The 16,805-nt window shown below is 44.2% G+C and overlaps 1 protein-coding gene across 5 annotated transcripts in view; it reads left to right on the forward strand.

The window, feature by feature from the left end:
• Positions 1 to 16,805, forward strand: part of ME1 (malic enzyme 1) — an 869,023-nt gene that overhangs the window by 173,373 nt on the left and 678,845 nt on the right. Inside the window, exon 1 of one of the 5 annotated variants that reach the window (XM_029595521.1) lies at positions 16,436 to 16,455. The exons of the other annotated variants lie outside the window; for them this stretch is intronic. The gene's annotated coding sequence lies outside the window, so the exon portion shown is untranslated. Of the gene's footprint in view, positions 1 to 16,435; positions 16,456 to 16,805 lie in introns of those variants that run through there. 5 annotated transcript variants of the gene reach the window in all.

Below are 16,805 nucleotides of genomic sequence, written 5' to 3' on the forward strand. Positions count from 1 at the left end.
GATTTCAAAGAAAACAGTAGGACTCTGTCCCATCCTAGACTTGAGGGCCTTGAACAAATTTCTCCAAAAAGAAAAGTTCAAGATGTTTTCCCTGGGCACTTGATCCCTTGTCTGCAAAAAGGGGACTAACTATGTTCCTTCATTGTGAAGGATGTGTACACCCACATTGAGATCTTCCACAGTCACCAGTTGTATCTCAGATTCATGGTGGGAAAACAGTACTTCCAGAATTGGATGTTGCCGTTTGGGCTTGCATCAGCCCCACGTTGTGAAAGGTGGACTGTGTGGTGTTATATTACATCATATCACACCACACACACACACACGCAATCTAGTGAAAGCAAAACTGTTTACTAAATATAATAAAAATATAATATAAAATCAGCAAAGAGAAACAATATCAAAGTGAGTATCAGTAATAAGCTCACAACATCACAATAAACATTACATAGATTAATCAAGACAAATAGTTATTGCAGTAACAAAGATAGAAATAAAGAAAGGTGTCTATACAGAAAATTCTTTCCACATAGGCCTTCCTTTCAATGAGAGAGTATCTTCTTGAAAACGGAAGGATGTAGGACATCGGAGACTCCAAAAGTTGACTACCTGCTCACGTCCGTGGCTCATCTGTTGTGTACGTGGAGTAGTGCTGTAGTAGAAGTAGTCATGCTGCATTAGAAAATAGCCACTGCTATTACTGGCATCAGTAGCATGGGATCTACTTTGTGTTTGGGTACTTGCCAGGTACTTGTAGCCTGGATTGGCCACTGTTTGAAACAGGATGCTGGTTTTGATGGACCCTTGGTCTGACCCAATATGACAGTTTCTTATTTTCTTTTGTTCTGTTTGACCAGCCTTTACAGATGACGGTGAATGTTGGGTTTAAGAGGCTGCTGCAGCTGTTAGTCCCTAATTACAAATTGCATTCCCCATAACATTCAGTGGAAACGTTATCCCCAGCCTGTAAACTCAGTGTTATACTCGCATGCAGGCATCCATTTCACTAGTGACATCTGGGCCAGCCACAACACTACATATGCCTATCATTTGTTGACAGCACGCTGGTGGCAGCTATCTGAGGCAGAGGGAGTCAGCACCTGTAGTGGAGTGGAGCAGCAGGTTCAATGTCCAAATAATGGACAAAAGACACACCTTAGTGAATATCTTAGCAGCAAAAGGAAGGTGATGGAGGGCTAGCAGCTACAGCAGAGAAACAGGATTGTTCCTGTTTTTTTGTTGCCAGACAGTAGTGCAAATTTGAAAAAGGTAGTGGAAGATGAGGGTATGAGTGTGTCCATTGCTTTGTACACTTGCTATACCTTGCTGTAAAGGACACTGTGGGGTGCAAGAAGTAACATGTTGGCATAATCCTGAAAGATGTGATCAGGGAGATTCAGGAAAATAGGGTATTTTGTTTTACTGTAGCAAAAAGGATAGGCAGCATGCATGTGAGAAGCAGGAATTAGTGGGGGTGCCGGTACACAGGCTGATTAAGGATGTAGGCACTGAGCGGCATAATGGAAGAGGTTTGCCATCTGGTGTGAGCAGAAGGGCCAACAACTCCTGGACTATCTGCTGCACCTCTTGGAGGCGGAACATAAGACCAACTCCGAGTGCACCACAGTTCAATAGGAGCTTATCACCAGGAGGTGGATGGTTTGCCCATCTCGGTACAGCCTATTGTGGGGTGGTTCATGAAGGGGCTGCTTCAGCTGTGGCCACCACTGTGGGCCCCAGCGTTTTCTTGGGACCTGAACGTGGTGCTGTTGAAGCCACCGTTTGAGCCGCTGCGCTCATGTGCTCTCAAGCATTTGACATGGAAGGTCATCATCTTGATAGCAGTCATGTTGGCCCGCAAGGTCAGTGAATTGCATGCCTTGGTGACTTATCCACCCTACACGAGGTTCTTCCATGACAGGGTGATTCTGTGCTCGCACCCTAAGTTCCTACTGAAGGTGGTTACAGATTTCCATCTTAACCAATCTGTAGCCCTCTCCACTTCTTCCCCCGGACTCTGACCAGCCTGGGAGAGAGAGTGCTGCGAACGCTGGATTGTAAGAGGGCCTTGGCCTTCTACCTGGACCGTACGGCGGGCCACAGGCTGTCCACCCAGCCATTTGTCTTGTTTGACCCCAACAGGATGCATAGGGCTGTTACTAAACAAATCAAAGAAAATTCTTTTTCACTCAGTGCATGGTTAAGCTCTGGAATTCATTGCCAGAGGATGTGGTTACAACAGTTAGTGTAACTGGGTTTAAAAAAGGTTTGGATAAGTTCCTAGAGGAAAAATCCATAAACTGCTAATACGGTAATTAATAAGCAATAGCAGCTTGTGATTTATCTAATGTTTGGGTACTTTGTGACTTGGATTGGCCACTGTTGGAAACAGGATACTGGGCTTGATGGACCCTTGGTCTGACCCAGTATGGCATATCTTATATTCTTAAGCCCTTAGTTTGTACCTTGTCTAAGGTCAGAAGGAACATCAGTGGGATTTGAATCCTTGGTTTCCCTGGTTCTTAGCCTGCTGCTCTAACTACTAAGCTGCTCCTAACAGCTTTGTTATTTATAAGCTGAAAACACTGGTGTTTTTCCATAAATCATGAAATATTTGTTAGCTTAACTGAATTGCTAGTAATCAGATCAGCTGTGGGTCTAAGGATATACACAGGTGAGCCCCAGGCATGCAGCCAAAGAAAATGCTTAACTGTAGAGAAATACAATAAATGTGCGATCCGTTTCCAATCTTTAGGTGTGTATATATATATGAACATTTAAAATTAAATGTTAGGATGTCGACAATAATTGAATACCTTCTTGTTTCTTCTCAAAATTTCATAATTAGTATTCAAAAGATTGGCCAACTAGTACAAATGTAATTATTTTGAAATAGTTATTTAGGTAACCTGAACTGAAAAATCATTTGAGAAAACATGGGAAAAATACAGTGATTAGTAGCACGGTATACAGTGGAACAATTGTGCTTTCAGTTTCAGACATGAATGGTCCTTAATATGCTTATGTATTTAAAGTGGTTACTAACATAATTAGCCATATTCAGTACCATGAAATGGATATGGAAAGCAAGTAATCTGATTGGCTGGGAAAATGCAGAGCTGTTCCAACTCTGAGCACAAAGTCATTTTAAAAAATGTAACATTTTTAAGAGTATGACTTTTGTTACTTAATTTACAGTGTAAGGAAAAACCTTCTTAATTCTATTAGACAAAATTTCCAAAAGTGTAGAATACTTCACCTGTATACCAGAACCGTTTCAGAAAACTATAGCATTGCAGAGGATGATGTGTTGAGAAACATAAGCAACATAAGAAATTGCCATGCTGGGTCAGACCAAGAGTCCATCAAGCCCAGCATCCTGTTTCCAACAGAGGCCAAACCAGGCCACAAGAACCTGGCAATTACCCAAACACTAAGAAGATTCCATGTTACAGATGCAATTAATAACAGTGGCTATTCCCTAAGTAAACTTGATTAATAGCACTTAATGGACTTCTCCTCCAAGAACTTATCCAAACTTTTTTTTGAACCCAGCTACACTAACTGCACTAACCACATCCTCTGGCAACAAATTCCAGAGCTTTATTGTGTGTTGAGTGAAAAAATAATTTTCTCCGATTAGTCTTAAATGTGCTACATGCTAACTTCATGGAATACCCCCTAGTCCTTCTATTATTAGAAAGTGTAAATAACATCTACTCGTTCAAGACCTCTCATGATTTAAAAGACCGCTGTCATATCCCCCCTCAGCCGTCTCTTCTCCAAGCTGAACAGCCCTAACCTCTTCAGCCTTTCCTCATAAGGGAGCTGTTCCATCCCCTTTATCATTTTGGTCGCCCTTCTCTGTACCTTCTCCATCGCAACTATATCTTTTTTGAGATGCGGCGACCAGAATTGTACACAGAATTCAAGGTGCGGACTCACCATGGAGCGATATAGAGGCATTATGACATTTTCTGTTTTATTAACCATTCCCTTCCTAATAATTCCTAACATTCTGTTTGCTTTTTTGACTTCTGCAGCACACTGAGCCAACGATTTTAAGGTATTATCCACTATGATGCCTAGTTCTTTTATCTGAGTGGTAGCTCCTAATATGGAACCTAACATCGTGTAACTACAGCAAGGGTTAATTTTCCCTATATGCAACACCTTGCACTTGTCCATATTAAATTTCATCTGCCATTTGGATGCCCAATCTTCCAGTCTTGCAAGGTCTTCCTGTAATGTATCACAATCCGCTTGTGATTTAACTACTCTGAATAATTTTGTATCATCCGCAAATTTGATAACCTCACTCGTATTCCTTTCCAGATCATTTATATATATATATATATATATATATATATATATATATATATATATATATATATATATATTAAAAAGCACCGGTTCAAATACAGATCCCTGAGGCACTCCACTGTTTACCCTTTTCCACTGAGAAAATTGACCATTTAATCCTACTCTGTTTCCTGTCTTTTATCCAGTTTGTAATCCACGAAGGACATCGCCTCCTATCCCATGACTTTTTAGTTTTCTTAGAAGCCTCTCATGAGGGACTTTGTCAAACGCCTTCTGAAAATCCAAATACACTACTTCTACTGTTTCATCTTTATCCACATGTTTATTAACCCCTTCAAAAAAAATGAAACAGATTTGTTAGGCAAGACTTCCCTTGGGTAAATCCATGTTGACTGTGTTCCATTAAACCATGTCTTTCTATATGCTCTATGATTTTGATCTTGAGAATAGTTTCCACTATTTTTCCCGGCACTGAAGTCAGGCTCACAGGTCTATAGTTACCCGGATCACCCCTGGAGCCTTTTTTAAATATTGGCGTTACATTGGCCACCCTCCAGTCTTCAGGTACAATGGATGATTTTAATGATAGGTTACAAATTTTAACGAATGGATCAGAAATTTCATTTTTGAGTTGCTTCAGTACCCTAGGATGCATACCATCCGGTCCAGGTGATTTGCTACTCTGGCCCACTACATCTTCCACGTTCACAGTGATTTCGTTCAGTTCGTCTGACTCATCACCCCTGAAAACCATCTTCGGAACTGGTATCTCCCCAACATCCTCATTAATAAACATGGAAGCAAATAATTTATTTGGGGGTAGATTTTAAAAGGTGCGCGCGGGAGTAGATTTGTTCGCGCAACCCGGCGCGATCAAATCTACTCCCGATTTTATAACATGCGCGCAAGGCTGCACAAAATCGGCAGCCTGCGCATGCCGAGCTGCGCAGCCATCCTCCGTTCCCTCCGAGGCCGCTCTGAAATCGGAGCGGCCTCGGAGGGAACTTTCCTTCCGGGCCCCCCCACCTTCCCCTATCTAACCGACACCCCAGCCCTAACTAATTCCTCCCCTCCTTTATTTTACAAGTTACACCTACCTGAGGCAGGCGTAACTTGCGTGCGCCGGCCAGCTGCCGGCGCGCCATGTTCCAGTCCGGAGGCCGCGGCCACTCCCCCGGAACACCCCTGGGGCGGAGCCATGCCCACGGCCCCGCCCTCGGAACGCTCCCGATGATATGCCGGCCACGGCACGCCCCCGAAACGCCCCCCCCCCCCCCAGGAAAGCCCCTGGACTTACGCGTGTCTTGGGGCTTGCATGTGCCGCCGAGCCTATGCAAGATAGGCTCTGCGTGCGCAGGGGGTGGAAGGGGCAGCTTTTCGGAGGTTACGCGCGTATCCCTTTGAAAATCTGCCCTTAGTCTTTCTGCAATGGCCTTATCTTCCCTAACCTGTCTTATGTGTGTTCTGTAGTACAAACAAACATTCTTTGAAGTAAAATATCAAAAGAGATTAAAATGAAAGCTCTAGTAAAGAACTAATGATGAATGACTGTGAATTACATAAAATTGTACAAGTGTTCACAATAATAGTGTTCTTTTCAAAGGGTATTCACATATGGTGATATATCTTTTTTTTTAAATTATTTCTTTATTGATTTTCCAACTGTAACAATACTAAGAAAAATATCATAACATAAAATAGATAGGACTGATTTCCATCCATAATCCAGAAACAAAAAATTACATTCCATCATATCAATTTATAAATCAGCTCTAATCTTACTTTATATAATCAAATGCAATTTGTACTGACACCAATAAATCCCTAAAGGAGGCATTATGAAAATCTATTGGGGAGTTTCATTTTTCGAAATTAATATCTGAACAAAAAACAGAGCTTAACATAGCATCCTGCACTATATATATTCTTAGCTAGACACTGGGGACGAGGTAACTATTTTCCTTTGCTCAATAAAGCCTTTCAAGTGTTCAGGCATGAAAAACACAAATATATCCTGTTGCTTTTTTACCAAACATTTACAGGGAAACCTCAGTATAAAAGAGAATCCCAAAGAAATAACCTCCTGTCGGAGGCTTAGAAACTCTTTTCTCCATAGCTGAGTATGTAGAGCTAAATCAGGGAAAATCTTAACCGGTTTATCATGAAACAGAATGGGATAGTTTGAAAAAAATTTCTTCATGACCTTATTCAGGTCTAAGTAACTTATAAAGGAAACTAATAATGTGCCCCAGTCAATTACTTGATCAGAATTTTCTAAAAACTCAGTTAGGTTTCCCTGAAATGGTAAATCTTGCGTATTTAAATTAGATACGCTTTTTGGCAAAAAATAACAAACGTTAATATTTGGAAAATCAGTTTCTTCGAAGCCTAAGACTTCTTTAAGAAACTTTTGAAAAGTGCTCAAAGGTACTTCCCCCCCACAACTCTAGGGAAGTTTATAATACGCAAATTTAAACGTTTAGAGTTATTCTCAAAAGTCTCTATAGGCCGTGCTAGCAGGGCTCTGTCTTTTGCCACGGCCGCATGAAATTCCAGGTTTTTCACCTCTTTCTCTTCAAGCACTTTGATTCTCTCTTCTGTATTTTTGATAGATTTCTAAACTAACAGGATATCTTGTTGATTTTTCCCACTATTATAGTCCATCTTTGTCTCAAGCCTTTTTATATTTGTGGCTATTTCGGCCGTTAAGTCCCGCATAGATTCTAGCGTGACCACGGCCGGGCGAATGGGAATGTCCACGGACTCACCGCCAGCAGCTTGTTCCATTCCTCCGGTCGCATTATCGCTCAGAGCCAGGTCTCTCTCCCCTTCCTCTGCGTTCTGGTCTGCTGTCTCCGCGATCGGATCTCCTGTTCCTGCTCCCTTTGCACAGGTCAGCGTCCCTGACCCGGAAGGTGTAACCCCTTCGGCAGTGTTTCCAGGGCATTCCTCTCCCGGCCTTTGCCCCGGAGGTAGTCTGAGATTGGGACTCAGAGAGGCCTCCTCAGTAGATTGGGGCAGTCCTCCCACACGACCCGATTCATCTGGATCCTTGGCTCCTGGACTTAATGCAGGTGAGGTCAAGTAGCGGAAGATCTCCTGCTGAATTGGTGAGTGTAAGGGTAGAGAGGGGTATACTCTCACCTTACCCTTGCGTTTAGACGGCATTATTTTAAAGGAAAAAAAGTCAATTTCCAAGACTTGCAGGGGAGCAAACGTCCACAGCCTCGTCTATGCCGTCATCTTGCCTCCTTCCCCCATGATGATATATCTGAGCATTATTCACCACACTTATCACCTGGTATAATCATATTTTCTTATTCATATGTACTTAAAAACTTTGGCATGTTTACCTTGATAGAGTAAATATGAACAGAGAAACACATCTCTTATTTACATGGAGGTGCAACCAAGTCCTGAACAGTGTGAAGTTTTCATTCCCTCTCTATTTTATCTAATGATCACATCTTACAGTTACATCTGTCTCTCTTCATATTGCTTGCGTTAGCTCACAAGTGAAATGGCTCAACCTAGCTTAATTTAGTCCATAAGTAGAATAGCTCGAACCGTGAGTGGGATAGCTAGACAAAAATGTTATTGACAGGTTTAGTTGCGCCTGTTCGAGAGCCTGAATAACTTTGGATTGGTGATAATGAGGTATTTGGCACTGGCCTGATTCAAAGCCACAAAATGCATTATCAACCTTATTAAAATATACTTGACCTTCATTTATCCCTATTCAGACATGCAAGTCACTGAGAGAACGGCTGTAGAAAAAGGCAGGGAAACTGCACAGAGCAAATCCTGGCCACGAAGTTAGGGAACAAAGCCAAAATGTTTTCCACTCTTCAGCCTCAAGCCTGGCTCATTTGCATTCCCACTCCAACACTTGTGTGTCATATTTGTGAACTGCCTCCAAAAAAAAAAAAAAAAAAAAGTTTAACCCAAAGCAGTTCACAATATTATAGTACAATAAATACATAAATAAGTAACAGTATCTGGTGGGTATTCTTTGTGGTCTTTGTTTTGTTTCTTTATATTGTTCAGCGCCTTGTCATGCTAACAGCTAGGAATGGCAGTTTTATAAATTATTGAAGTATTATTTCATTATAAAGTATCATAAGAATACAAAACAATAAAATTCAGTACTGACAAAATGTCTCCTCAGCTGCACATGATTCAGAACTGTGGCCTAGACTACCTCACTCTCACTAGAGAGAAATAAGCCACTGGTCCATCTGCTTAGGATGGGATTCATTGAGGAAAACCCTAACACTCACACACATACAGTATGCAAAGCCATTTATTATTGTAAGATAAAGAGCTCCTGCATATGTTTTAACAAGCCACATGAAGAACTGCTGGCTTGCAGGGCCAGCATATGTCAACATGCCAAGAAAAAAGCTTTCATTATCTATATATTCTTTGATAGTCATATTTCACTCACAGCTATCCTGCCTATGAAGGCAAGAATTGGAAAAACTATGGCCAAGCCTATATTTCACATATATATATACACTAGGCAAACTTCAACTCCTGTATTGCTGTCTTGATCTCCCACACACAAACCCCTTTTACAAACCTGCCTTATGAAACCCAACAGTTTGCTCAGAGTACCCTGCCTTATGAAACCCAACAGTTTGCTCAGAGTACTTACAACAAAATTTAAAAAATGCCCTGTTCACATTTGCTGTCTCAACTCTGAACAGGGATGCATGCCAATATACATGTATGTAACCATTCATGTATATACAAAAGATGACATCTGGAAGGTGAAGAATGAGCGATGTCACTCATTGCCCTTTATCTAAACCCTGCTATTTATGATCACCAAATTGCATAAGATGTCTGCTCTGCCTAGGTAGCACAGACAGGCATGGTCCCTTTAAATGCTTATTCTCTTTTTATAATGTTTTTTATCTAACTTTGGGGGTCATTTTCCTAGCCTATCGCACGCAAAAAGTCCCTTTTTGCGTGCGATAGGCTAGGAAAATGCTGGGGGCTAGGAAAATGCTGCGATAGGCTAGGAAAATGCTGGGGGTGAAGACGGGGAGGGGAGGAGTCAGGGCAGCGAGGAGGTGGATATGGTGGTATCTTCGCTGGCGGCGATAAGGTAAGGACCATTATCACCGCCAGTAGAGCGCCCAATAGCACCACCTTTCACGATGGCGCTATTGGGTGTGAAAGCCGGCAGCGATAACACCATGGTGGTGCAATCGCTGCCAGCTTTCGCAGGCTTGCCCCCGTTACCGCTGGATTCACCATTCTCTGCGAGAATGGAAAATCCAGGCCTTTGTTTTTTATTGATTACAAATATTTGCTCTTTTCTGTTTATTTTTATTAGTATTGTATTCATGTTCTTATATGTTGTATACTATTATATCTCTTTTATCATCTTGTAAACCATTATGATGGCTCCACCGAATGATGGTATACAAAATCATCAAATAAATAAATAAATGTGCTACATTGATGGTGGCACTTGATGTAGTTGAAATATGCAGGCATACGTGCTTGTGCTCATGCTTGCTTCCTGACTGAGAGTAAACTATGCCCATAGCTAAGCTACCCTCAGCCACTCAGCTGATCTTTCGGGGTTCATAGTGGATGGATGGTATTTACCCCTATTGGGTCTTCCTCCTATATCCAGTAATAATGGCATATCTAGTCTCCTGTTCTGTTTGAGAAAGGTGAGAACACAGAAAGTACCATACTGAGTCAGACCTATAGTCCATTGAGCCCAACATCGTTTCAGTAGTGGCCAAATTAGGTCACTTGGAAGTTCCCAGCAGTTCTTGATGGGAAGATATTTTTCCTGTGGCTCATTCCAGACATAGGTTGGGAGATCACATCTCCTATCTGGACAATTTTTAAAGAATTCGTCCTCCAGATACCTGAAATCTTTTTAAAACCCAGCTACACTCTTAATAGTAACCACATTCTCCAAAAACAAATTCCACATTTTAATTGCGTATTGACTGAAAATACTTTAAATGTGCTACCATTTACTTTCATTGAGAGTCTGTTAGTTTTAGTACTATTAACCTTTTCTATACCACATATAGGGCATCATTTACCAAGTATTTTTCCCATAGAGACAGAATGGGAGAAGCCTTAGTAAATCTGGCCAATAGTTTGATAAACCTCTGTTATACTCCCTCTCAGTTTCTTCTCCAAGCTGAAAAGCCCCATTCTGTTTAGCTTTTCTTCATAAGGAATCTATTCTATGTCCTTTATCATTTTTGCTGCCTTTCTCTTTTCTATTGTATCTTTTTTGAGATGGGGTGACCAGAACTGTACCCAGTACTCAAGGCATGCCATAGATCTATATAGACACATTGTGCTGATATTGGCTTTCCTATCCTTTTCTGAATATTTCCTAACTTTATAAAAGGCTTCGGGGTGTTCTGGGAAATTATATTTTTTTGCTGACTGGGCGGTATACAAAATTCTAAAATAAGACTGGCGAGCCTGATGTCCAGGAAAAAAATCATAGAAACTATTCTAAGAAATAGAATTACAGAACATTTAGATAGAGGTGATTTAATGGGAAAGAACAGCCAGTCTTGATTTACCCAGGGGAAGTTTTGGCTCACCAATCTGATACATTTTTTGAAGGGGTTAATAAACACGTGGAACATGGTGAGCCAGTGGATATATACTGTGTGTTGAATTCTCAGAAAGCATTTAACAAAATCCATCATGAGACTCCTGAGAAAATTAAAAATCATGTGAAAGGAAGCAATGTCCTCTGTTAAAAGACAGGAAACAGAGAGTAGAACTAAATGGTCAGTTTCTCAATGGAGGAAAGTAAATAGTATAGTGTTCCAGGGATCTGTACTAAGACTGGTACTTTTTAATATATTTATAAATGATTTGGAAAAAGGAATGAGAGGTGACCAAATTTGCAGATGACACAAAATTATTCTGAGTTATTAAATCACAAGCAGATTACAAGAAATTGCAGCAGGACCTTAAGATACTGGCAGACTTGTCATCCAGATGGCAGATGAAATTTAATGTGGGCAAGTATAAAGTGATGCATATAGGGAAGTATTCCAAACTGTAGTTACACAATGTTAGGTTCCATGTTAGGAATCACCATCCAGGAAAAGTGGCTAGGCATCATTGTGGACAATATTTTGAAATCCTTGGCTTAGTGTGCAGCGGCAGTGGTCAAAGAGCAAACAATGTTAGAAATTATTAGGAAAGGAATGGAAAATAAAAAGAGAATTTCATAATACCTCTGTATTTCCTAGCGTGTAGCAGATGGACTCAGAACAAGTGGATATAGTGTGCTCGTGCTAGCAGTTGGAGACGGATCTGACGTCAGCACGGGTACATATACCCCCACAGGAAGTGAAGCAACTCAGTAATTTCCGTCTCCAAAGCAGTTTGGAGCGCCTGCACGCTTGCTGAGCGTGTTTTCCAATACTACTGTCTACTTTCTACTTTCCAAATTTCTCAGAAGACGAGCCCCGCACTCCTGCGGTGATACCCTCGGGTCCCTCCCCCAGTTGAGTTTCCCGAGGTGGTTTCCGCGACCCATCGGAGGTCTACGCCTCGGTCCGGTGGCCGAACCGCGGCAGGGATCTGGCCCCCGAGCGAGAAGGGCTTGGGCCTGGCTGAGAGGCGCCTCGGTCCCGGCGAGGACTTAGCCCTGAGCGAGACGAGTTCGGCGGCTTAGAGGCAGCGGGTGCACTTCCTCAAGCGTGGCGGTGAAGGTATTTCCCCTCTCCCCCCGCAGCCGGAGACCGCCCGGGTTACAGCCGGGAAGCGCCGAGGATCAGGTAAGGCGTACATCTTTTACTTTTGGTCTCCAAGGTACGAGGATCGGCGGCGTTGCCTGCATGTGGCACGCCGTGGAGGTCGCCATTTTGTCTGCCTTCAGGTATTGAGCGCCCATGGATAGGCGCCTGTTGATGGACGCACAACGCAGCATATAGATTGCTAAGCGTATATTATTGAGCGCATATTGTTTATTATTGAGCGCATATTGTTTATTATTGAGCGCATATTGCTGAACGCATATTATTGAGCACATATTGTTTATTATTGAGCGCATATTGCTGAACGCATATTATTGAGCGCATATTGTTTATTGAGCGCATATTGCTGAACGCATATTATTGAGCACTTATTGTTTATTATTGAGCGCATATTGCTGAACGCATATTCTTGAGCGCATATTGTTTATTATTTAGCGCATATTGCTGAACGCATATTATTGAGCGCATATTGTTTATTATTTAGCGCATATTGCTGAATGCATATTCTTGAGCGCATATTATTAAGCGCATATTATTAGTGGGCTCATATTATTATTGAGCACATATCGCTGACGCATAAGCGCCGATGCCCTGCATTCGCAAGACGCGATGGAACACCTAAACGCCCCGGCGTCTCCAGAGGTGGCACCTCCTGCTTCCGGCGTGAAAGCTCTTGGCCTGTGCCAGCTTAGAGCCACGCAGAGTGAGGAGCCAGACTCCCTTTGTGCCCAATGTGAGGAGGCCGTGGGAGCCTCGGGCCAGGACCAGTCTCAACCGAGGTTTACCGACAGTTGCCCAGGGGCCACCCCGGATCTAGCGGGCCGTCTCGAACAGCCAGGAATCCCAGGGGACCTGGTACCCCGACGGCTGGAGACCGCTTCCATTTCCTGGGTGGACTTATTTAAGGGGATCCACGCCTTCGTACAGATGCAGTCGGCTTCCCGTCCAGGCCCTGCTGCCCTGGCTGACCCTGCCCCCGGACCATCTCGCCCTTACCGTGGGCACCCGCCTCCAGGCAGTCCGGCTCCTGCGGACCCTGATGTCTCGGAGGACGAGTCCGAACCCCCCGAGGAGGGGGAACTTCCCCCGAGGATAGAGCCATATCGAACTATGAGGCGGTTCTTTCCCAAGGAGGATCTCTCCGACCTGGTCTCTCAGTGCCTGACGGAATTGGCTATTCCAGGCCCCAGCACCATGGAGGCATCTACGCAGAACCCCCTGCTGGAGGGTCTTCGTCCCACAGCCCGCCATTTCCCCTTCCTGCAAGTGGCACAACAGCTGATCGATTTGGAGTGGAATGCGCCGGAGGCCTCATTCAAAGGGGGTCGAGCCCTGTCCGGCATGTACCCCCTGGACCCAGCAATCAAGGATATGCTGGCGTGCCCTAAGGTGGACGCCTTGGTTAGCACTGTGGTCAAGCGCACTACCATTCCAGTGGAGGGGGGGTGGCCCTCAAGGAGGCTCATGACCGACGCCTGGACGCCATCCTGAAACAAACCTTTGAGGTGGATGCTCTGTCTCTGCGAATCGCAACCTGCTGCACAGTGGTAACGCGTTCCTGTTTGTCACAGGTCAGGAACAATGCGCTGGCAGCAGACATGGAGTCAGCTCTCTCGTTCCTTACGGATGCCACCTCCGACCTAGTCCGTACGACAGCCAAGGGGGTCTCCTCCTCAGTAGCAGCCAGGAGGCAGCTCTGGATACGGAACTGGTCAGCTGACGCTCCTAAGACACGTCTCACTAGAATGCCGTTCAAGGGGTCTCTTTTGTTCGGCAGCGACCTAGATAAACTGGCCAGCACATGGGGTGCCTCTCCAGTACCTCGACTGCCGGAAGACAGGTCCAAGAGGAACCAGCGCACCTTTCCGAGGCCCTTCAGAGGTAGAAGCTCCCAACGCTTCACTCCCTATAGGAGTCGCTACCAGGCACCTCGTCCTCAGGCCAGGAACCAGTCCTTTCGGACCAAGCAGCACAAGAGGGGAGCCGGCTCGGGTTCGGGTCCCGGCCGCATCCCACAGTGAGAATCAGCCGATCCATCCGGGGGACGAAGCCATAGGGGACAGGTTAACCCTCTTCTACCCCAAATGGGTCGAGATTATGTCGGACCAATGGGTCCTCGCCATCATCCGAGAGGGGTATTATCTGGACTTCCATCACATCCCTCCGGACAGGTTTGTGGACTCTCCGTGTCCAATCCACAAGAAGGCAGCATTGGAAGCTACCCTGGCGCGGCTCCTGTCCTTGAAAGCCATAATCCCAGTACCTGCATGGGAAATGGATTCTGGGCACTATTCCATTTATTTCATGGTACCCAAGAAAGAGGGCACTTTCCGGCCTGTATTGGACCTCAAGTCAGTCAACCGATACTTAAGGGTCCCGAGGTTTCGCATGGAAACTCTGCGCTCAGTCAAGACCGCAGTACAGCCAGGGGAATTCCTCACGGCCTTAGACTTGTCAGAAGCCTACCTGCATATCCCGATCCATCGGGATCATCAGCGCTACCTACACTTCAAGGTTCTGGGACGACACTTCCAATTCCGGGCTTTGCCCTTCGGGTTAGCCACGGCGCCGCGGACCTTCACCAAGGTGATGGTAGCGGTGGCAGCGGCGCTCAGACGGGAAGGAATCCTTGTCCATCCCTACCTAGACGATTGGCTGATCAGGGCGAAATCCCGAGAGGAGAGCCATCGGGCAACCAACAGAGTAATCTCCCTGCTGGAAAGCCTGGGATGGGTAGTCAACCTAAACAAGAGCTGCCTACAGCCTTCCCAATCACTGGAATACCTGTGAGTCCAGTTCGACACCCAGGCAGACAAAGTCAGCCTCACCACCAAGAGAAAGTTAAAACTCCAGATGCGTCTACGGTCCTTGATGGGAGCCAGCCGGCCCATAGCTTGGGACTATCTGCAGGTTCTCGGTCTCATGGCATCCACCCTGGAAGTGGTACCCTGGGCGAGGGCCCATATGAGACCACTACAATGCTCCCTCCCCTCTCGATGGAGCCCAAGTTCCGGAATTACTCCGTGCATCTACCTCTACCAGCCAGACTGCGGGCCCAGCTACGGTGGTGGTTGCAGTCCAGCCACACGAGCAGGGGGTCGAAGATGTCCTCCCCCACGTGGACTCTGCTCACCACAGATGCCAGCCTGAGCGGATGGGGAGCACACTGCGAAGAGCTCACCGCCCAAGGGCGGTGGAACAGAGAAGAGTCAGGGTAGAACATCTCCGGAGGGGGAAGCTGGGTATGCTCAGAGAGGCTCAGTCAAAGTTCTAGAAACTTTGACGAAAGTTTTCAATGCTGGGCTCCATCCGATGATGTCACTTGTGAGAGGATTGACATTCTGCTCTCCTTGGAGAACACCTGTTACAGGTAACCAATTCTGATTTTGTTTTTGCGTATAAGCAAATGATAGCAGGTCAGACATTGCTAAACTTGTTTGAGTAGAAAAGTAGCACATTTTACCAAAAGTCTCCTAAAATATTTATTTTATGTGAATAGATATCTTGCTTTGGGATTATGTCCAGCATTCTTTTTTAGTCTTGTTCCAGAACGCCCACCTCTATCAAATGAAATGTTGACTTCTAACATAACTTCTAAATCCTAAATGTGTTTAAAATTCAGCTAAATACTAGGTAAAGTACTTGATAAATACTTGTATGCCAAAAAACAAGATGTAGTACAGGAGAAAAAGATAAAGCTACTGAATAGAAACAGATTAATTTAGGACATGAAAGAAAGCATTACATCCATGTCTTGTGACTAGACATGAGACATTCTGTATATCTCAGCTATTTTTTTTGAAAGCTCAGCATTACTTATCTGTTTTGTTCCATTCTTTTTTCATAAACATTGTTGACTTTATGCCATTAATCAAAGTTAGCAGAGAAACTACAAAATATTGTGAACTTGGAAATGGAAGTTCAGGACAGCTGGAAGCACTATTCTTATTAGGCAGCTGTCTAGAGCACCACAGTTCTGGGATGGCATGGCGATGACATCTTCTTCTTGCTCATGCAAGCCTGGAAGAGGAAGTGGTGTCACGTGGGCCTGCCAGGATGGGAAAAGGAAGATGCTGTTGCTGCTATTGGAAGGAACAGGCTGCAGCGCTGGCCTATGATTCCAAGCGGAGGAGGAGGAAGGGAGGAGTGTTTGCCTGCATAGCCAAAAGCAGAAGAAAGGGCAGGAGAAAGAACAGCATCAGGAGCAGGAAAAGCATTGGCCCCTATGGCCCAAAGAAAGAGGAGTCCTGTTGGCTGCTGGGGCTGTAGGACGAGGCTGCTGTTGCTGCCCCTGCTTGTGCTTCCAGAAGAGCCAAGAGAGCATGTGTGAGTGAGTGAGAGGGCTGCATGGATGAAATAGCAGGTGTGTAAGTATATGAGAGAGAGGTTTGTGTACAACAATCGCCCGGCCCTCTCAGGGCATCTAGAAATCAAAACTTCCTAGGTATGAAGAGCAGAGGATTTTTTTTTAGCCTTATTAATTTTAATTATTGGTGGTGTTTGATGTGTTTTGAAATGTTTTATTTGGTGTTTGGGTTGTTTTTTGTTTTTTTTTAAACATTTTATAAGTTTTAAATTTATAGATGTTCTGTTTGTCACAGCTGTTTTGATATATTCTTTTTATTAGTTGGAATTACTATTATTGATTTATATTTCTTGATTTTATTGTTTGATATTTTGTGACTGTGTGTGGTTTCCAGTTCAGTTTTGACC

The sequence above is a fragment of the Rhinatrema bivittatum genome, chromosome 3 (genome assembly GCF_901001135.1).
Source record: "Rhinatrema bivittatum chromosome 3, aRhiBiv1.1, whole genome shotgun sequence".
Classification (NCBI taxonomy): Eukaryota; Metazoa; Chordata; class Amphibia; order Gymnophiona; family Rhinatrematidae; genus Rhinatrema; species Rhinatrema bivittatum.